At 36.8% G+C, this 22,135-nt stretch overlaps 1 long non-coding RNA gene across 5 annotated transcripts in view; it reads right to left on the bottom strand.

The window, feature by feature from the left end:
• LOC131767717 (uncharacterized) overlaps window positions 1–22,135 on the bottom strand; it is a 134,379-nt gene that overhangs the window by 20,045 nt on the left and 92,199 nt on the right. For all 5 annotated transcript variants that reach the window (XR_009338824.2, XR_010836016.1, XR_010836017.1 and 2 more), the window contains one exon: window positions 12,305–12,473. This is a non-coding gene — a long non-coding RNA (uncharacterized lncRNA). The remainder of the gene's footprint in view (window positions 1–12,304; window positions 12,474–22,135) is intronic.

Raw genomic sequence — 22,135 nt, 5'->3', positions numbered from 1 at the left:
TTTCCCTGTGGATATAGCAATATGCAGCCAGGCTTGAGAAACCACTGGTCAAAAGATTATTGTCCCTCGTCATTGGCAAGAGCTGGTGGATTCACTCCAGTGGTACTTTAGAATCACTCATAAACTGAAAGTCAAATTACTCTATTACAACAGACTGCAGCTGAGAAAACAAAACATGCACCAAACTATTTAAATAAAAACCCAGCTCACATAGGATATGTTTGGCTGCATAGACTCTCAGAAATGTTATTGTTTCTGTCCTTGCACAATTTTGCTATTGAGTTCCTGCATATAAGCACATCTTGGGAATAGTGGTTGAAATAAGAAAAATAAGCCATTTAGTTTCTCCCTGCATGAGACTGGAGTGATTGCAAGGCCGATTTTTTCACATCAACTTGCCAGATCTCAGGGATGGCAGGATTTCAGGGAATGGATCTTTGAGTGTTGGTTCTAACTTATCCTGGTCCATTTCCTACAATGTGAGTTTCTTCCCAATATAGTACTTCTGATAACTAGAATTACCCCTATTTCCCACATATACGAAAAGTATCAATCTTAATTTTTAATGTATCATTGATTCTTAGAATTGTTTTCCTTTGCTCAAACTGACTTCATCAGCTAATATTCTTAACTGAAAGCAACTGAAAAGGAGTCTGGGTGAATTAAACAGAAAAGGAGTTCATTTAAAAGGATAATGAGAATCTCACAGGCCTGTTGGAGATTTGAAGAACCAAACTCAAGGCTAAATGGCCAGGAAAAATGCCCAAACCGCACTGTAGAACTGTCTGAAGGGAAACTGCTGCTGCTGCTGCTGCTAGATGTTAAATTTTTCCCTGCTGAAATTTTGCACCAGGAACACACTTCGATCGCTTTGTGGCTGAGAGCTGGATGCACTCTCACTTCCACCCTCACTAGAAAACCATGCTGTATAGTTCCTCACCTTGCTCACTAAGGTTTCCTACTGCAATGTCTGATTGAGTTTCAGGATTGCTCCTAACTGCAGGGGTATTTTCTACCTTGGAGAGGTGGGAGTTAAACAGTGGGAAATTCCTCATACAAAGGAAGGGTATTCAAAACATGCTGGTGCAATAAAGAAACAGTACTGTCTACCATCCTTCCTAGAGTCCTCCTTTTGTAATTCAAGTCAGTATAGGGAACAGTGCAGTTTTATTGCACTTCAATGAGCATTTATTCAGTTCTGCTGCATACTCAGGATGTAAACAAGACAAAAATAAATTGGTGTAGAAGTGCTTACAGTTTGTTAGGAAAAGTTTTGAATGGATTATTTTAATATAATATTGTAAAATGTAATGGGTTGAAATATATTCAGAAGAGGAGACCTTAGCTCCACAAACTGAGTGCAAAGCAGGAGAAAATAATAGACCATTCTAAAGCTCATTTGCCTTGACTTAAATCAGGTACAGTGAAATAGCTAATATAGTATTGCATTATATTTGTGTTTTTCTGTAATATTCTCACCAAATGTTATATAAACTCTTCAAGGGCAAATATCTATCTTTTAAATTTACTTTTTATAGTATCTAGCATGTAACTAGGCACATAGTAAGTGCCCAAGTATTTTTACTGATTTGAATTATTTTGGGAAATGTACAGTCTAAATACTCCAAAACATATCCAACCATACTGTGTAAATAATATTGTGGAATAAAATATTATTTTAAATCATTTGCTGCTTGACCATCTGTATTATAATTAACAGTTGATGGACTGGCAATGGGAAGTTTTAAGACTGGTATAGTTTTCAAGGGATTAAGCCTTTCTAACTCAAGCTATACTGAGACAAGATTCATGTGAAAATAGATTTTTAAAAAATTGACATTAACAGTTGTCATGATATGAATTACTCTGCACTTTATTATTAGTTTTTAAATTCTTATTTATTTATTTTTTATTGAAGTATAGTTGATTTACAATGTTGTGTTAATTTCTGCTGTGCAGCAAAGTGATTCAATTATTCATATATATACACTCTTTTTAAATATTTTTTTTCCATTATGGTTTATCACAGGATATTGAATATAGTTCCCTATTTTTAAGTTTTTTAGACTTTATTATTATTATTGTTGTTGTTATTACATATTTAAAGGAAACTTTTCCACTACTAGGTTTGTGTATATGACCTCTTCATGACTAGGAGGATGGAAATGTCTCAGAAGTTTCTTGTGCATACTTGAGATGCCCATAGGTTAGGAGGATGATTATATATCTGAGTAGGGAAAATCACAATGCTCAGGAGAAAAAAGTATGCAAAACAATAAAGTTTGCAAAGAATAGGAACCCACTGGTAATAGCTTAAGCAAAAAGGATAATTTGTTAAATGGATAGTTCTAATTATTTTTTTATCTGCAAAATATTCATTGTAAGGTTGTACTAAAATATATTCACCTATTCCTCTATTCCAGGTGGTTTCTAATGTTTTTACAACTAAAAATAATGTTGCAACCTCCATGTGCACATAGTAATATATTATGATATTTTTAACAGAAGTGGTGTTACTGGATATGGCAGATTCTATTATTGTTAACATTTACTCAACATCTCCCTTCCCATAACCATAAGGGAATTATACATAATCAAGATTGCCATGTAACTTAGTACCTCCCTATGGTATTATCAAAATTATAGATATAAAGTTGTTCATAATATTTCCTTATCATTTTAATGTGTTTAGGATCTGTGGTAATGTCATTTATTTCATTTATCATATTGGTAATTTGCATTTTGGCCCCTGATTCTGTTGATTCTTTTAACTCTTGACATTCTTCTTTTTTTTTCTTGCTTTTACTAAAAACTAAATTGTGATGCTTAATAATATTCTGGTACTCAGATATATGGTCAAACATTATTCTGAATGTTTCTGTTTGGGGGTTTGGGGATGAGATAACATTTAAATCAGTGGCCTTTGAGTAGAGCAGACTGCCCTTCATAATGTGGATGGACCTCATTCAGTTAGTTGAAAGCCCCAATGGAACAAAAGACTGACATTTCTTGAGCAAGAGGGAATTCTGCTAGTAGCCAGCCTTCAGACTTGCACTGTAATGTCAGCTTATCCCTGAATCTTCAGCCTGATGGCCTTCAGACTTCAACTTCAGCATCAGCTCTTCCTTGGTCTCCAGCCTGCTGGCTCACCCTGCAGATTTTGGACATGACAGCCTCCATAATCACATAAGCCAGTTACTTACAACAAATCTCTTTCTATAAACACACACACATCCTATTGGTTCTATCTCTCTGGAGAACTCTAGACTCAGTGACATGTCTTGTAATTTTGGATTGAACACTAGCCACTGTATAGAGAAGAACTACAAAGGCTGACAGAAATAATACTTATGCTGTGGAATGGCATGCGTTTTTTTCTGTCAGTTCATTACTGTGGGAATTTAGTTCAATATAATTAGTAGTTGAGTTGGGTTTAGGTTTTGTTGTTGTTATCATCATTCTCCTTACACATTAGGCTACAACTTTCTCCAGTGGTGGCCTGACAAGGCAACCAACTGAACTGAATTTCTAAGTGTGACAAGTCCCTCTGAAAAGAAAGTGAACACATGAACTCTGTGTGCTTATTGTGGGTGGAGTCTGGGGTAGCAGATAGTTTATCTCAGTATTCTTTCCTCAACCCTGATATTTAAGCAGTCCTTGTACTTGGTATTCTTGTCCAGCCTCAGTCTTAGGTAGAGCCTGTATGCCAGGACTTTAGGAGCAAGGCCTTCTCAGTATTCCTGGTCTTTCTTCTTGTGACAGAAGAGATACGTATTATATCTTTGGAGAGGTTTGGGCAGGATCGAATTTTCTTCCTCTTTCCCCATGGAAGCAGACCTCTGCTTTGTATCAGTGTAGGATTGTGGGCTAGAAGATTCTCCTGCCTCTTCCACAGAAACAGATAGCTTTTTCTTCAAGAAGCAGTCAATCTTTGTCTGATATTTTGGGGTGGAAGATAAGGATTCCTTCTACTACTTAAACCATGCCTAGGGTGTGGTGGCAAGAACGTTTGATGCCTCTTGCCCAGCATCTTAAGGTTTTTGCTTTATGTGAGAGAATGGAAGCAGCACTGCTTTGTTCCTGTGCCTTATCGGTAGCTGATCAACACCCACATGATGTCCCCATTGAGGGCAGTGGCTCTCCCTGGTATCCTGTTCTGACCAGAATCTTTCTTATGAGTACTTAGCAGAAATCCATGGAAAAAGAGTTTGTGAGCAAGCAAACTGTTACAAGCCCACACTTGGCCTTTAGGAATTTCTTAAAGTTTTAGCTGGTTTATTCTTGTTCTTTTTTCTTTTTCTTTTTCTTTTTTTTTTTTGGCAGCCACCTCTTCCTCTTGTGCTCCGCCATAGATGAAAGAGTTCATGGGACCAACCTCTTTTCAGAGGAACTTGTCACACTTTGAAATTCAGTTCAGTTAGTTGCCCTGTTACCAGAGGTGTCTGATGGGTTCAAGAAATGTTTTGCTTTTTTGTTTTATTTTTAGATTATCTGTATTTTTCTTGTTGTTAGGATGGAAATGATGTTCTCTTGAAAGTTTTTACACTCTAAGAAGAATTTTTTAAAAAATTTAAACAGCTTGTTGTCTTTTAAAGAAATTATAAAGAGAAAAATTTGTCTTTTATATTTACCCATATATTTACCATTTTCAGTGATTTTTTTTCTTCCTGTTTGAATTTCTACCTGTTTTCATTTCTGTTTAGCTTGAGGGACTTCTTTCAGCATTTCTCAGATCTGCTGGCAGTAAATGTTGTCAAAATTTCATGTGTATGAAAATTATTTTATTTTGTGTTTATTTTTTGAAAGATAATTCACCAGATACAGAATGCTATAATGACAGCTCTTTTTTGTTTTTCCATTTCAGACCATTAAAGATGTTGTTCCATTGTCTTCTGGCTTCAATTTTTTTTTTTAAACTAGAAGTCATCTGTTATTCTCATTGATGTTTCTTGGTATAAAATGTGTGCTTTTTTTCTCCTTTGGCTTCTTTTAAGATTGTTCCTTTTGCCTTTGGTTTGCAGCAGTTTGACTATCATGTAAGGAGGTGTTGCTTTTCTCTTCTTACCACGTAGAATGGTTTTCTTTTTATTTAACACTGAGCAAACAGTTCTTCTCCTATACATAGCATGCTTTCAAACCAATTTTTTGAACTTTTTTCATCAAAGCTTCTATGGATAAGGGATTTTATTAAGCCTGATCCTTCAAAACTTATAATGATCTTCCTTTACTTGATTTTAGACACCATGCATAGCGTACATTATAATAATATTTAGATAAGCACTTTTTTTGTGCTTACTCTGTTCCAGGCACTATGATGCATACTTAAAAGGCTATTATTTCTTTTAAACTTCAAAACTACCACGTGAATTAGATACTATTATTCCCATTGTACATATGAGAAACTGAGGCCTAATGAGATACAATACATTGTTCAGGGTCATAAAAAATGTGTTAGAACCAGGATGTAAATTACGACTCCAAAGCCCTTACATCATTCAGTATGTTTGATAAATTGAATTTTTTGCTTATAATTAAAAAAAAACCATTTATTTATTTATTATTTTTGGCTGCATCAGGTCTTAATGTGGCACGCGGGATCTTTCGTTGTGGTGTGCAGGCTTCTTCTTTAGTTGTGGTGCATGGGCTCAGTAATTGCAGTGCGTGGGCTTAGTTGCCCCATGGAATGTGGGATCTTAGTTCCCTGACCAGGGATTGAACCTGAGTCCCCTGCATTGGAAGGCGGGTTCTTAACCACTGGACCACCAGTGAAGTCCCTTGCTTATGATTTTATTACACGATTTCTTGTAATATGAAGACATTTGTCAAACTTTAGAAGATTATTTTTGCCGTGGAATTTACAAAATTATGGAAAAATAATGTTAACCATGATGAAATATTATATTTTATTGGGTTAGCCAGAATATCTCACCTTATTTGTAGTTTAATTGCACAATTTTTATTAAAAAAATTTTGTTGTTTTGTTTCAGTGTCAAAATTCAAGAGGTAAAACTAATGGCATTAAATGAAGAGAAGAGCAGGAAGTGGGGTATTATTTGCATAGCATATGTCCAGATGATGACTGCTCAGCTAGAAGCAATTTAAATTACGTGTCTTTATCTTTTAATAGGTACCTTTACTTCACTAAATGAGAGTAAGGAGCCACATTTTACTTGACGTACTAAATGATATGTTGCAACAAAATTATTTACAACAGGCAGCAAAATCTTCTATTTTTAGTGGAGGAAAGTACTTTGAAGTTTCAACATAGTTTCCAGAAGCAATATTTAATGAGAAGTCCAAATGACCTTGCAGGAGAAGATATTCATGAAGTAGTCATGTTTCTCATTGGTTTCTCAAAATTTTTGTGTTAGGGCCCTAAATTACTGCTGCATCTAGCTACAATTTTTTTTTCTATTTTTTCTTCACAGTTTATCAAAATAAGGGATAAAATAGTTCTCCTTACTGATAAAAACTTTACAGTTGGTATTTACAAATGACCCATTCTTAGTTCAGTGCTAATTTTGTTTATGCCTCAAATACTCATGGTGTTGTTTGCTCACTAGAATGCCTATTGCTTCATTCCACCAGCAGGTGATATGTAGTTGATAGTCAAAATGCTTTAGAGTTGATCAAAAATATAGGCATGACTTAGAATAAAATCAGTAATTGTAGACAATTAACAAAATGTTGAAATTTTTGTGTTCCTAGTTTAGCCATGAATCATTTATGACATTAGGCATGTAGATATTAAAGATAAGGGAAAATCAACATGAATTTATTTTTTATTTTTTTCAACATGAATTTAAATAAGATTAAGAAGTCAGCTTTTAAAATTTAATAATGGTGTCAACTTTCAAAAGGGCCTGGTTAGATTGTTTTATTGGAAGTTTTACTAAAGAGAATAGAAACAAATCAGATCCATGTGAGAATTTTTTATTTACTTTCAAGTATTTAATCTATCTATAATTTAAGTTTGGCTACTAACTATTGGTCAACACTTTTTCATATATTTATTAAATTTCTCTAAATTGTCTTATTATCTTGAGAGTTTTACAACCATATTGTCATTTGTAATTTAAGTAAGTATGCACTATTGGTTTATTAAAACTACACTTATGGACACTCTGATGATAAGATTTATTCATAATCCCTAAAAGTTAGCATGTTTTATTTTTGCTTTTTCCTTCTTGCTATAATCTACATGTATACACATATTTTTAAATAATTATATATGACTATAACAGATATTGACCTGTTTACAAACATAGATTGTAATTGTTAATTTTCCATGAAACAACTCAATTTGCATTTTGAATTTTCATTCATTTCTCTTGTTGCAGTGGGATGGGGCTAGAAGTTAGGTAATTTCCATCCCTTCTGGTGTTTCCTCCAGCTCTCTGTGGTTTATGCCAGCATTCCAGGGTCTTCTCCAGGTATGCATGTGTGTGTGGCAGCAGTGATATCTTATCATTATTCTAGCAATGACATCATGTGTTCCTAGAAGTATGGCTCTTTCAGTTCTAGAAGCTTTCTGCTGCTTCATTGCCACATCTAGAGCATGGGGATCATTTGAAAGGCTACGTTTTTATCTAGATATACCACAAAGCCATTTATTCCTTCGGACTTATTTCTTCTTGGTGCTGTTAGAAAGCAGGAAACATTCTCTCTCTTCTCTTAGGATCCTCAAACTTCTATTTCTTGTCTTTCCTTCCCTTTGTTGTTTGGTGAGTGAGAATATGGGAGGGAGGCTGAGTATTTTGTCCCCCAAACCAGTATTGGGATGGAAGACTTAGTGACAGTGGTTGGCAACTGAATGTTGAGTGGCAGCTAATGATTTCTATCTTTCTCTTCTTCTAAGTATCTGCATTTAAACTAGTTCTACTATGGTAGATTACAACTTGGATCAGCCTTCTGGTTAAATAAGAATGGACAAGTTGGAGGTGGGATGCTGTTCCTAGGCAACAAGTGAAGGAAGGGAAAGATAAAGAGATGGAAGAGGAGAGGAAATTTCCAATTAATTGAATAGCAAGGGAAGACAAGAATTTGTAGAAGAAGAGTTTTAGTGTTCAGTCAAGCCGGTATGATTTAGTGATTTCCTGTCTATTCAAACATGCACACATACACACTCAATAGAAACCTATTAGAACATGAATTCTAATGTGCTGTAGACACTTTTTGAAGTGTATCTGCAAATAATAAAACCTGATAATGGTGGCTGAGACCTCACCAAATATCTGTGTGTTCCCTTTGCAGTTAGATGGAGACCATGTATCTAATTCTGTCTAGTGGATGATGGGTAGAAATGATGGATGCAAATTAATAGTTCTGACCATGACTTATCCTTTAGGACCTTCTAGAAGAATATTCTATTGCCACAGAAATCCTGAAAGCCATGAGTTGAGATGGAGAGGACCTGAATCCCTGAGTCACCACATGAAAGATAGATGCCTTTAAGTGATCCCTAGCTAATATCAGGAAGTGATTAACTTTGATATGTTAAGCCACTGATTCTTGGGGGTTTATTTGCTATTGTAAGATAGGCTATCCAGTTTTAACTGATACAGTTTGGAAGGTAAGATGAGTATTCTTTTGAAGTTTGATTCTGTTACATGAATCTGTATCATAAAAATATTTACTGCAAAGCCCCTTTTCTTCTTTTAATAAGTAATATCTATTGGTTCTTTTGTTTTAAAAATTAAAAATCATTTACCATAGGACAGGTTCTGGACAGAGAAACTAAAAGCCAAACTATTGGGCATTCCTGCCAATTGAAGAATGGCTTGGAATGAAGATAAAGCAAGTTAGAAATTATAAGTTAGTGGAGAAATATGATCCTATTAGAAAAAATAAAAGGTTTATGAGTAACATTTTGGTGGCATGTCTATTTTATAAAATGAGGTTTTCTCAAGATCTGGAGGTCATTCAGATAGAGGCAATTTTTTGTCATTAAAAATTGATTTAACTGTTCTCTATTATCTCAGTGAAGCTCAGCATCTACTACAGAGAAGTCTTACATGAAAGCCCCATATTTTATTATTATTTGGTGTTACTATTGTCCAAAACCTGAAAAATGTTAAGTTTAGGAGATCTCAATATTTGGGGATATAGAAGGCCTTAGTAGTTTTTTTAATAAGTTTATAAGTGACAATAATTCAATTTAGAAAGTTAATATTTTTCTCCGAGTAAGAATTGGATTCTCTGGTTTCCTCCTTTTTTCTCTCCATCCTTTCCTCCCTCTTTCTTCCTTCCTTCTTCCTTCCCTCCACCCCTTCTATTTCTCTTTATTTCTTTCCCTCCTTCCTTCCCTCCCTCCATCCTTCCTTCCTTCCTTCTTCTTTATACTCCTCTGATTCTAGAAGAATTTGTTCTCCATTTTTATAATCACTTGAAATGAAGGTCTTATAAAATACTTTTAAGTATTTGGAATAATCTTTGTAAACCCATTTAATTTTTTCCATCTCCTCTGAAATCCTTTCACAAAATTAAAACTTTAGAAGTATATTTCAGATCTCTTCCAGCCTGTCACACTGCTATTTCTTTGTTTTTTGTTTTATTCACAAAGGAATTTATTTACTTCTTTATAACTTTCTCAGGCAATTGTTTTGTGTTCTTTTATATTAGTAAATTTATATCATTTTCCCACACTTTATACATAATAAAACCTTATTACAACTTATCAAGATATTTAGAACAAACTGGAAAACTTACTGTTAAGGTTTATTCCCTAATAGCCATTGTAGCTGTATTTTCACAAATTCCATAATTCGAATTTTGGGGAACCATGGTAAATAAGTGAGAATTTTAAAAAGAAGGAGGTTATTCTAAGACAGCTGTGGAAAAAGGAGTAAGTCAACAGCTGATGACAAAGTACAATTTAATATCAGAATTTAATACCTCTAAACTTCCCTTATAACTTGGTCCGATGTTTTGCCTTCTATGTACTTCTAGAGTACACATCTAGTGGCAGACATATTAATGGGAAGGGGTGGTGGTGGTGATGGGAGGATGTTAGTTCTAAAGTTAGCCCTCAAGGTGAAATCATACACAGTCACAATTACATTTTTAAAAATCCCTAAATAGCCAAGAAGTCATCAATATATTTTTTTGTTTGTTTGTCTCCCTGTCATTCCATTGGCTTCCTATCGTTCCCAAGACAGTGACTAAAATCATTAACATGTTGTATAAAGCCCTGCCAATTCTGGCTCAGACTTCTTTTCCAACCTCATCTTGCCCCAAGATCCACACTCTCTTCCTTTTAATTTCTTGGATGCTCTCTCCTTTCCCCATACAGTTCCAACAGCCTTCATCTTCTTCTCTAGTAACTTCTTTAATTTTTTAGTACACAGCTTAAACATTTCTCCCTCGGAGAAATATCATGTATTCCTTTTTTGCCCTATTGTAACAATCTAATCTTTCCGTCATAAAACCTATCATAGCTGTGATCTAACATTTATTCATAGTGCTCTGATTAGAAATCAACTCCCCCAACAGACTGAGAGCTCCACAATGACAGGGTCTATGTTTTGGCTTTCTGATTCATAGACGCCCATCTTCTTGTTGTGTCCTCACATGGCAGAAGGCTCAAGGGAGCTCTCTGGCGTCTGTTTTACAAGGATATTAATCCAATTAGAGAGGGCTCTGCCCTCATGACTTAGTCACCTCCCAAAGATCTCACCTCTTAATGTCACCACATTGAGAGGATTAGATTTCATCATATGAATTTTTGGGGAAACAAACATCCAGTCCATGGCAAGAACAAAATTTTGATTGTAAATCTGAAATTATCTGTATTCAAATATCTCTTTCAATGGGCCTAGATTTGAGTTCCATTAAATTTAGTACTGAACACCAAATTTGTAGCTTCCTTGTAACATATTACATGGTTTTGATGATATAGTTTTAATGAAAGAATTTTTATATTCCTAAATAGAGGCCCAAATGTCAATAGCATATTCACAATCAGGTTTTGCTGTCCTTTCCTGAAATGACTGCTGGTCTAGAAATCAAATCTCAAATTAGTGGTATTTACTCATGCCCAACTATATATATTATACTCAAAGGAAATAATATGCTTTAGAAAAAGGACTGAAATTTCTGGGTAGTCTTTAAACAAAACTACAGTCTATTTTTTTGAGAAGTCTCATTCAAAGATCAAAAAACATGTAATTAGGAGATAGGCTTCAGTTTCCAGAAATAATCTTTAGTAACTGATTGAAGAATGTCTATTTGAAGAATATATAATAATTTGAAATTATAATTTGCTTAATATTGGCTCCTTTGAGCAAGAAGGCAATTATCAGCTTAGGTTCCAAACCCTATACAGCTGTTCCCTCACTTTGAGCGAGCTGACCCCACTGTTAACTTGAAAAGTTTGATGTGTTTGTGTATGTGTGTGCACATAAGATGTGTAGCTCAAATTTACATTTCCAATTTAAAAAATGTCCAGATACCCATAAAACTTAGGTGAAAGAAAAGGTAAAGTATGTTTCCCAGTAGAAAAAAAAAATCACAACTGCTTGGCAGTAATATAATATAAAAGTACATGTGATAGTCTTAGTACCTTAGCTACTTCCAAAATTAATAAATTATTTACTATTCCTCCATGGGAGGCAGGCTATAGAGTAAGGAAGATCTGGGGTTGTAGAATTTGGCCAGCTTTGGTTAAAAATCTCAACTCTATTACTTTCTACTCATGTGACCTTGGGCAGTTTAGTTAATATCATTAAGGCTCACCTTTCTTATCTGAAAATGAGGATATATTTGGACCATCCTCCTAGAAATACAGTAGAGCTTAATGGGACAATGTATACTAAAAACTTAACTTAGGGGCTTCCCTGGTAGCGCAGTGGTTGAGAGTCTGCCTGCCGATGCAGGGGACACGGGTTCGTGCCCCGGTCCGGGAAGATCCCACATGCCATGGAGCGGCTAGGCCTGTGAGCCCTGGCTGCTGAGCCTGTGCGTCCGGAGCCTGTGCTCCGCAACGGGAGAGGCCACGACAGTGAGAGGCCCGCGTACCGCAAAAAACAAACAAACAAACAAAAAACTTAACTTAGTGCCTGGAACATAATGTGTTTGCAATTAAAGTTATGATCAATATTTTTATTATCCTTCAGAAAAGAGATTTCCAATGTTTTCCTAGAGGTAATGATTAGATTTATCAATGTGAAGCCTCAGGGTTCCTCTATTTTTGCTCTATATTCCCTTTTCCCCTTCTATTTAATTAAATTATTTATAGAAACAGTATAAGTATATAGAAGATGGATCAGGTAAGTGTCTTAGACAAAATAGAAGTTGCTTCTCTTACATGTGATAGTCTAGAGGTAGGTGGATGGTCCAAGTCAGTGGTTAGCCCTGTTCAATGAGATCATCCTGGAATCTGGTTTCCTTTCTTTTTCTTGTCCATCATCTCCTAGGGTGAAGTCTTCTCTTGCATGGCTGGAGCTGCTTCACTAGCACTTTGCCCATGTTCTAACCTTTAGAATAAAGGAAGGAGAAAATAGAGATCAAACATCTACCCTTTAGAAGATTGGCCCAGAAGTGGAATACTTCAATTCTATCTACATCCCACTGATCAGAATATAGACACATTGAGACATCTAATTGTAAGGAAGAATGTAAAAAGTAGTCTGTTGTGTGACCCTGTGCCAGGAGAAAATGCAGGAATTCTATTACTAAAGTGAAGGGGACAGTTAGCAGTGTCTGCCACAAATAATGTATTATAGTGCAAAAGACCTGTTGGACCAGAGGCCAACATAACTGGGAATATGACTTGAGTCAGTTCAAAGTAGTCTGGTGACCTTGAGATCAATGAGCTTCTACAAGTCTCAGCTCTCTCCAGGTCTCACTGCCTTACTTCTTTGCTGTTAGTTAGGGTTCTCCTTAACCCTTCATCATATGACATAATAATAACAAACTTTATTGAGCACTTGCTATGTGCTAGACACTAATCCAAGTATTTCACATGTATGATTTCATTTAATACTCTCAACAACCCTGTGAAGTAGGTACTATTACTACCCTCACTTTATAGACAAGGAAACTGAAGCATGGAAAAGTTAAGTAACCTGAGCTGTTGGGATTTGATTTCAGGTTTCTTAACTCCATAACTCAAGAGTTTATGTGAAAAGTGGAAACTAGCTGTTTTTTTCTTTTAACTATCTTTAAAAAAAATTTATTGGAGTATAGTTGATTTACGGTGTTGTGTTAGTTTCAGGTGTACAGCAAAGTGAATCAGTTATAAAATATATACTCTTTTTTTTAGATTCTTTTCCCATGTAAGTCATTACAGAGTATTGAGTAGAGTTCCTTGTACTATACAGTAGGTCCTTGTTAGTTATCTATTTTATATATAGTAGTGTGTATATGTCAACCCCAGTCTCCCAATTTATCCCTCCCCACCCTTATCCCCTGGTAACCATAAGCGTGTTTTCTACATTTGTGACTCTACTTCTGTTTTGTAAATAAGTAAATCTGTACCCCTTTTCTAGATGGAGTGGCAACTAGTTTAACCAAAATGTATTAGTTTCTTATTTCTGCTGTAGCAAACTACTATAAACTTAGTGGCTTAAAACAGCACACAGTAATTATCTTACAGTTCTGGAGGTCAGAAGTATGAAATGGGTCTCATGAGGCTAAAATCGAAATTTGGCAAGGCTGTTCCTTCTGGAGGCTCTAGACGAAAGTAGGTTTCCTTGACTTTCCCGTTTCTAGAGGCCACATGCTTTCATTTGCTCATGGCCCCCAGCCAGCAAATGCATCACTGCAAATTTTGCTTCCATCATCGCATCTCCTTCCCTCAGTCTCCTGTCTCCCTCTTTCACTTGTAGAAACCCTGTGATTATACTTAGGACAAACCCAGTTAATCCAGAGTAATCTCCCCATCTCAAAATCCTTAGTTTAATCACATCAGCAAAATCCCTTTTGCCATGTAAGGTAACATATTCACACAGGTTCCAGGGATTTAGATGTGGACATCTTTGGGGGAGCCATTATTCTGCCTACCACAAATGCCTCTTCAAAGGATGTCAGTAACTTATTAACAAGTGGTAGTTTGATAGGGATTGCATTGAATCTGTAGATTGCTTTGGGTAGTAGAGTCATTTTCACAATGTTGATTATTTCAATCCAAGAACATGGTATATCTCTCCATCTATTTGTATCATCTTTAATTTCTTTCATCAGTGTCTTATAATTTTTTTGCATACAGGTCTTTTGTCTCCTTAGGTAGGTTTATTCCTAGATTTTTTATTCTTTTTGTTGCAATGGTAAATGGGAGTGTTTTCTTAATTTCACTCTCAGATATTTCATCATTAGTGTATAAGAATGCCAGAGATTTCTGTGCATTAATTTTGTATCCTGCTACTTTACCAAATTCACTGATTAGCTATAGTTGTTTTCTAGTAGCATCCTTAGGATTCTCTATGTATAGTATCGTGTCATCTGCAAACAGTGACAGCTTTATTTCTTCTTTTCTGATTTGGATTCCTTTTATTTCTTTTTCTTCTCTGATTGCTGTGGCTAGAACTTCCAAAACTATGTTGAATAAGAGTGGTGAGAGTGGGCAACCTTGTCTTGTTCCTGATCTTAGTGGAAATGGTTTCAGTTTTTCACCATTGAGAATGATGCTCGCTGTGGGTTTTTCATATATGGCCTTTATTATGTTGAGGAAAGTTTCCTGTATGCCCACTTTCTGGAGAGTTTTTATCATAAATGGGTGTTGAATTTTGTCAAAAGCTTTCTCTGCATCAATTGAGATGATCATATGGTTTTTCTCCTTCAGTTTGTTGATATGGTGTATCATGTTGATTGATTTGCATACATTGAAGAACCCTTGCATTCCTGGGATAAACCCCACTTGATCATGGTGTATGATCCTTTTAAAGTGCTGTTGGATTTTGTTTGCTAGTATTTTGTTCAGGATTATTGCACCTATGTTCATCAGTGATATTGGCCTGTAGTTTTCTTTCTTTGTGACGTCTTTGTCTGGTTTTGGAATCAGGGTTATGGTGGCCTCATAGAATGAGTTTGGGAGTGTTCCTCCCTCTGCTATCTTTTGGAAGAGTTTGGGAAGGATAGGTGTTAGCTCTTCTCTAAATGTTTGATAGAATTCGCCTGTGAAGCCATCTGGTCCTGGGCTTTTGTTTGTTGGAAGATTTTTAATCACAGTTTCAATTTCAGTGCTTGTGATTGGTCTGTTCATATTTTCTATTTCTTCCTGGTTCAGTCTCGGTACGTTGTGCATTTATAAGAATTTGTCCATTTCTTCCAGGTTGTCCATTTTATTGGCATACAGTTGCTTGTAGTAATCTCTAATAATCTTTTGTATTTCTGCAGTGTCCATTGTTACGTCTCCTTTTTCATTTCTAATTCTATTGAGTCTTCTCCCTTTTTTTCTTGATGAGTCTGGCTAATGGTTTATCAATTTTGTTTATCTTCTCAAAGAACCAGCTTTTAGTTTTATTGATCTTTGCTATCATTTCCTTCATTTCTTTTTCATTTATTTCTGATCTTATCTTTATGATTTCTTTCCTTCTGCTAAATTTTGGGTTTTTTTGTTCTTCTTTCTCTAATTGCTTTAGGTGCAAAGTTAGGTTGTTTATTCCAGATGTTTCCTGTTTCTTAAGGTAGGATTGTATTGCTATAAACTTCCCTCTTAGAACTGCTTTTGCTGCATCCCATCGGTTTTGCGTCATCGTGTCTCCATTGTCATTTGTTTCTAAGTATTTTTTGATTTCCTCTTTGATTTCTTCAGTGATCACTTCGTTATTAAGTAGTGTATTGTTTAGCCTCCATGTGTTTGTATTTTTTACAGATCTTTTCCTGTAATTGATATCTGGTCTCATAGCACTGTGGTCAGAAAAGATACTTGATGCTATCTCAATTTTCTTAAATTTACCAAGGCTAGATTTGTGACCCAAAATATGATCTATCCTGGAGAATATTCCATGAGCACTTGAGAAAAATGTGTATTCTGTTGTTTTTGGATGGAATGTCCTATAAATATCAATTAAGTCCATCTTGTGTAATGTATCATTTAAAGCTTGTGTTTCCTTATTTATTTTCATTTTGGATGATCTGTCCACTGGTGAAAGTGCGGTGTTAAAGTCCCCTACTATGATTGTGTTACTGTCAATTTCCCCTTTTATGGTTGTTAGTATTTGCCTTATGTATTGAGGTGCTCCTATGTTGGGTGCATAAATATTTACAATTGTTATATCTTCTTCATGGATCAATCCCTTGATCATTATGTAGTGTCTTTCTTTGTCTCATAATAGTTTTTATTTTAAAGTCTATTTTGTCTGATATGAGAATTGCTACTCCAGCTTTCTTCTGATTTCCATTTGCATGGAATATCTTTTTCCATCCCCTCACTTTCAGTCTGTATGTGTCCCTGGGTCTGAAGTGGGTCTCTTGTAGACAGCATATATATGGGTCTTATTTTTGTATCCATTCAGCCAGTCTGTGTCTCTTGGTGGGAGCATTTAATCCATTTACATTTAAGGTAATTATCGATATGTATGTTTCTATTACCATTTACTTAATTGTTTTGGGTTTGTTCTTGTAGGTCTTTTCCTTCTCTTGTTTTTCTTGCCTAGAGAAGTTCCTTTAGCATTTGTTGTAAAGCTGGTTTGGTGGTGCTAAACTCTCTCAGCTTTTGCTTGTCTGTAAAGGTTTTAATTTCTCCATCAAATCTGAATGAGGTACTTGCTGGGTAGAGTAATCTTGGTTGTAGGTTTTTCTCCTTCATCACTTTAAATATGTCTTGCCACTCCCTTCTGGCTTGCAGAGTTTCTGCTGAAAGATCAGCTGTTAACCTTATGGGGATTCCCTTGTGTGTTATTTGTTGTTTTTCCCTTGCTGCTTTTAATATGTTTTCTTTGTATTTAATTTTTGATAGTTTGATTAATATGTGTCTTGGCGTGTTTCTCCTTGGATTTATCCTGTATGGGACTCTCTGTGCTTCCTGGACTTGATTGACTGTTTCTTTACCCATATTAGGGAAATTTTCAACCATAATCTCTTCAAATATTTTCTCAGTCCCTTTCTTTTTCTCTTCTTCTTCTGGGACCCCTAGAATTCAAATGTTGGTGCATTTATTGTTGTCCCTCAGAGGTCTCTGAGACTGTCCTCAGTTCTTTTCATTCTTGTTTCTTTATTCTGTTCTGCAGCAGTTATTTCCATTATTTTATCTTCCAGGTCACTTATCCGTTCTTCTGCCTCAGTTATTCTGCTATTGATCCCATCTAGAGTATTTTTAATTTCATGTATTGTGTTGCTCATCATTGCTTGCTTCCTCTTTATTTCTTCTAGGTCTTTGTTAAATGTTTCTTGCTTTTTGTCTATTCTATTTCCAAGATTTTGGATCACCTTTACTATCATTATTCTGAATTCTTTTTCAGGTAGACTGCCTATTTCCTCTTCATTTGTTAGGTCTGGTTGGTTTTTACCTTGCTCCTTCATCTGCTGTTTGTTTTTCTGTCTTTTCATTTTGCTTACTGTGTTTGGGGTCTCCTTTTTGCAGGCTGCAGTTTTGTATTTCCCGTTGTTTTTGGTGTCTGTCCCCAGTGGCTAAGGTTGATTCAGTGGGTTGAGTAGGTTTCCTGGTTTGGGGGACTAGTGCCTATGTTCTTGTGGATGAGGCTGGATCTTGTCCTTCTGGTGGGCAGGTCCATGTCTGGTGGTGTGTTTTGGGATGTTGGTAGCCTTATTATGATTTTAGGCACCTCTCTGCTAATGGATGGGGCTGTAGTCCCGTCTTGCTATTTGTTGGGCATAGGGTGTCCAGCACTGTAGGTTGCTGGTCGTTGAGTGAGGCTGGGTCTTGGTGTTGAGATGGAGATCTCTGGGAGATTTTTGCCATTTGATATTACATGGAGCTGGGTGGTCTCTTGTGGACCAGTGTCCTGAAGTTGGTTCTCCCACCTCAGAGACACATCCCTGATGCCTGGCTGGGGCACCAAGAGCCTTTAATCCACACAGCTCAGAATAAAAGGGAGAAAAAATAGAAAAGAAAGAAAGAAAGGAAGGAAGGAAGGAAGAAATGAAGGAAGGAAGGAAGCAAGAAAGGAAGGAAGGAAGGAAGGAAAGAAGGAAGAGAGGAAGGAAAGAAGGAAAAGCAGAAGAAAGGGAGGAGGGAAGGAAGGAAAGAAGGGAGGGAGGAAGGGAGGAGGAAAGGGTGGAAGGAAGGAAGGAAGAAAGGAAGGAAGAAAGAAGGAAGAAAGGAAGAAGATAAAATAAAGTAGGATAAAATAAAGTTATTAAAATAAAAAATAATTATTAAGAAGAAAAATTTTATAAAAACAAACAAACAAACAAAAACTGGTTTGGTCAGAACCCTAGGACAAATGGTGAAAGCACATCTATACAGACAAAATCTCACACAGCAGCACACACATACACACTCACAAAAAGAGAAAAAGCGTAAAATCATAATATATCTTGCTCCCAAAGTCCACCTCCTCAACTTGGGATGATTCGCTGTGTATTCAGGTATTCCACAGATGCAGGGCACTTCAAGCTGATTGTGGAGCTTTAATCTGCCGCTTCTGAGGCTGCTGGGAGAGACCTCCCACTCTCCTCTTTGTTCTCACAGCTCCTGGGGTTCAGCTTTGGACTTGGCCCCGCCTCTGTGCGTAGTTCGTCCGAGGGCGTCTGCTCTTCGCTCAGACAGGACGGGGTTAAAGGAGCAGCTGATTCGGGGGCTCTGGCTCACTCAGGCCGAGTGGAGGGTGGCGCACGGATGCGGGGCGAGCCCGCGGCAGCAGAGGCCAGCGTGACGTTGCACCAGCCTGAGGTGCCCCGTGCGTTCTCCCGTGGAAGCTGTCCCTGTATCCCGGGACCCCGGCAGTGGCGGGCTGCACAGGGTACCGGGAGGGGAGGTGTGGAGAGTGACCTGTGCTTGCACACAGGCTTCTTGTTGGCGGCAGCAGCAACCCTAGCGTCCCATGCCCGTCTCTGGTGTCTGCGCCGACAGCCACGGCTCGTGCCCGTTTCTGGAGCTCCTTTAAGCGGCGCACTTAAACCCCTCTCCTCTCGCACCGGGAAACAAAGAGGCAAGAAAAAGCCTCTTGTCTCTTTGCCAGCTCCGTGCCCGTTTCTGGGGCTCCTTTAAGCAGCGCTCTTAATCCCCTCTCCTCGCGCACCAGGAAGCAAAGAGGGAAGAAAAGGTCTCTTGCCTGTTCGGCAGCTCCAGACTTTTTCCCGGACTCCCTCCTGGCCAGCCGTGGTGCACTAGCCCCTTCAGGCTATGTTCATGCCGCCAACTCCAGACCTCTCCCGGCTTCCGACCAAAGCCCGAGCCTCAGCTCCCAGCCTCCGACCGTGAAGGGGCTTCTAGTGTGTGGAAACTTTTTCTCCTTCACAGCTCCCTCCCACTGGTGCAGATCCCATCCCTATTCTTTTGTCTCTGTTTATTCTTTTTTCTTTTGCCCTACCCAGGTACGTGGGGAGTTTCTTGCCTTTTGGGAGGTCTGAGGTCTTCTGCCAGCGTTCAGTGGGTGTTCTATAGGAGCAGTTCCACGTAGATGTATTTCTGATGTATTTGTGGGGAGGAAGGTGATCTCCGCGTCTTACTCTTCCGCCATCTTCTCTCCGCCCTCCGCGATGTGTTATTTAAAGTGATAAACATTTACAGTGATCTTTGCTACTGAATACAGATACAACACATCCTCTGTAAGTATTATCTTGTGGTTTAAAAATTCAAAATGCACTTGTAGAAATGTAAAATGATAAACTTTATAGACTATGATGACTTCTTTTTTACTTTTCTTTTCCCATTTTTTATCAGATTACAAATATAGAATTAGTCTTTAGTCTTTACTCCAATTTGGCTAGGGTAACTTGCTAAAGCCTGTAAGATTATCAGGCTTACAGAAATCTCCCAATTTTTTAAACCATTAATTAACCAGCTAAAATGCTTCCACCAAATAAGCAGGTATGCTTTAATAATAAAATCCTCTCTAGTGGTGTTGCTGATAGGTAAAAATAAATATGATTTTTTTCCACTTCACTGTCAAAATGTGCTGACAAGTAGGAAAATGGTTTATTTTATAAATAAATGTTTTCAACATAGACATATTTGAAAAACAATATACAGGGCATGGTAAAATTAACTATACAGTTGATGAATACCATAAGTTTTCAACTCATGTGCATAGTTGAAATAATTTATTTTATTTTAATTTTTTGTTATGTTATATAATAAAAATGTACAACTGAATATATAATACTGGTTCTCAACTTTGGCCACACATTAGAATCACTTGGGGTACTTTGAAAAAAGAACTGGCCTATGAACGTCAGAATCTTGGAATGAAGTGGGGCATCCACAATCTTTAAGGGCTCCCAAAGATATTCCAATGCTCAACCAGGTTTGAGAATCACTGGAATAAAATACTTTGGCTTCACCTACTATGCTGACTTATGGGAATGTAGATAACACCTCCATATATATATATATATATGTAATATACAAATTTACATACACACATAGAGATAAGATAATGAAGTACCATTCCTTACCTTTTCATGTTTTTTTCTTTTTTTTTCTTTTTTTTTTTTTTGCGGAGCAGAGGCTCCGGACGCGCAGGCTCGGCGTCCATGGCTCAGAGGCCTAGCCGCTCCGCGGCATGTGGGATCTTCCCGGACCAGGGAACGAACCTGTGTCTCCTGCATTGGCAGGCGGATTCTCAACCACTGTGCCACCAGGGAAGCCCTGTTATTAGTGTTCTTAATGAATTTTTAAATTTAAATCTCACAATACCCTTACAGAATAGGTATTTTCTCCACTTTAATAAGGAAGAAACTGAGGCACAGAGATGCCAAGTTACTTGTCCAGTGTCATACCACTGATAAGCTGTAGAGCCAGAGGTTGAAGATAAGTCTTCTCAATTCAGATTCTCAGCAGTTAATCATTTTACCATGTGGCATTTAACAGTAATTTGTATGTTACTAATTAAGTGGTTATAAGAGGAAAAAATTAATTAGATGATGATTAAGACCACTGTGAAAATATAGATAAGGTCATAAGAGATCTTTGTTGCTGTTTATATATCACTTGGTACAAGAAAGCTAATTTACTAAAATTATTCTAAGTTTTAAATACTTGTTTTTTTTTAATTAAATCCATCTGGGTTTAAAAGATCAAGTCCAACTAATAAGAAATCTCAGAGATCATCTGGAAGGTTTTAATGAACAAGGTGCTTTCTCATGTATTCTTTTTTGGGAATATAGGCTGATACGTTGAATCTGTTTAAAATAGGGACTCTGTGATTTCAGAAAAATTTTTGACTCTTTAGGATAAAGTTTCATGAAGACTGTAGATGGCAGCAACTTTCTGTAATTGGGTATTTGCTGTTCATAAGCACTTTTGGCTGGAGAGCTGGCTGAAATTTGTTGTAGGACTATGACCTGTGGTGGCTATGTACTAAGGTACGCAAGTGAATGTGTATTCTCTGTTTGGCTTTCCGAAAGCAATTTTCTGTTATTGGTTTTGAAAAGCTATCCCATACTCTTTATTTGAATAAGGATTGAAACACATTTGACTGGATCTGAAGGAAAAGCTGAAGTAAAGGCAGGTCATTCTCAACAAAAGTAATTTCAGGGAGCATTCTGTTATCATTCTTTGATATTGCATTTAGGCAGTTACATACTTTTTCTAAATACAGTGACTTGCATGATTTCTGTGGAATTCCAAAAGCAACGATCCAGTAAATTTACTAACAGTTTCAGTAAATTTGCTTCACGGATCTGATGATTGCCTTCTGCTCTTGGCATTTTCTACCTAATATACCATGTAATATGGTTCAAATCGAGAGTCTTATTTTGTCAAATCATTCACTGGAGAGGCTAGTGAAGGCTTTAACTGTGTATTAAACAAAACGAAGCCACTGATGGTTTGGGTTGCATTGCTTTTGAAGGCTTTATTAGAGCTGTCAAGGAAAATAAGTCGTTCGTGCTCCAGTTGCCCTTCAGACAAATGTACTTAAATATCTTGGATGCTCCTTATTTTTACGTTAAATTATATAGGAGTATTAAGATCGCTATAACTGAGATAACTCCTTGTGATCAATACCTCTCTTTGGATTGATTAACTGGTATTGATGAGAAAGGATAGTCCCATTAATATGTTTTAATA

Source organism: Kogia breviceps, chromosome 13, assembly GCF_026419965.1.
Source record: "Kogia breviceps isolate mKogBre1 chromosome 13, mKogBre1 haplotype 1, whole genome shotgun sequence".
In the NCBI taxonomy this organism is placed as follows: Eukaryota; Metazoa; Chordata; class Mammalia; order Artiodactyla; family Physeteridae; genus Kogia; species Kogia breviceps.
This window is presented reverse-complemented; position numbering and strand designations above follow the sequence as displayed.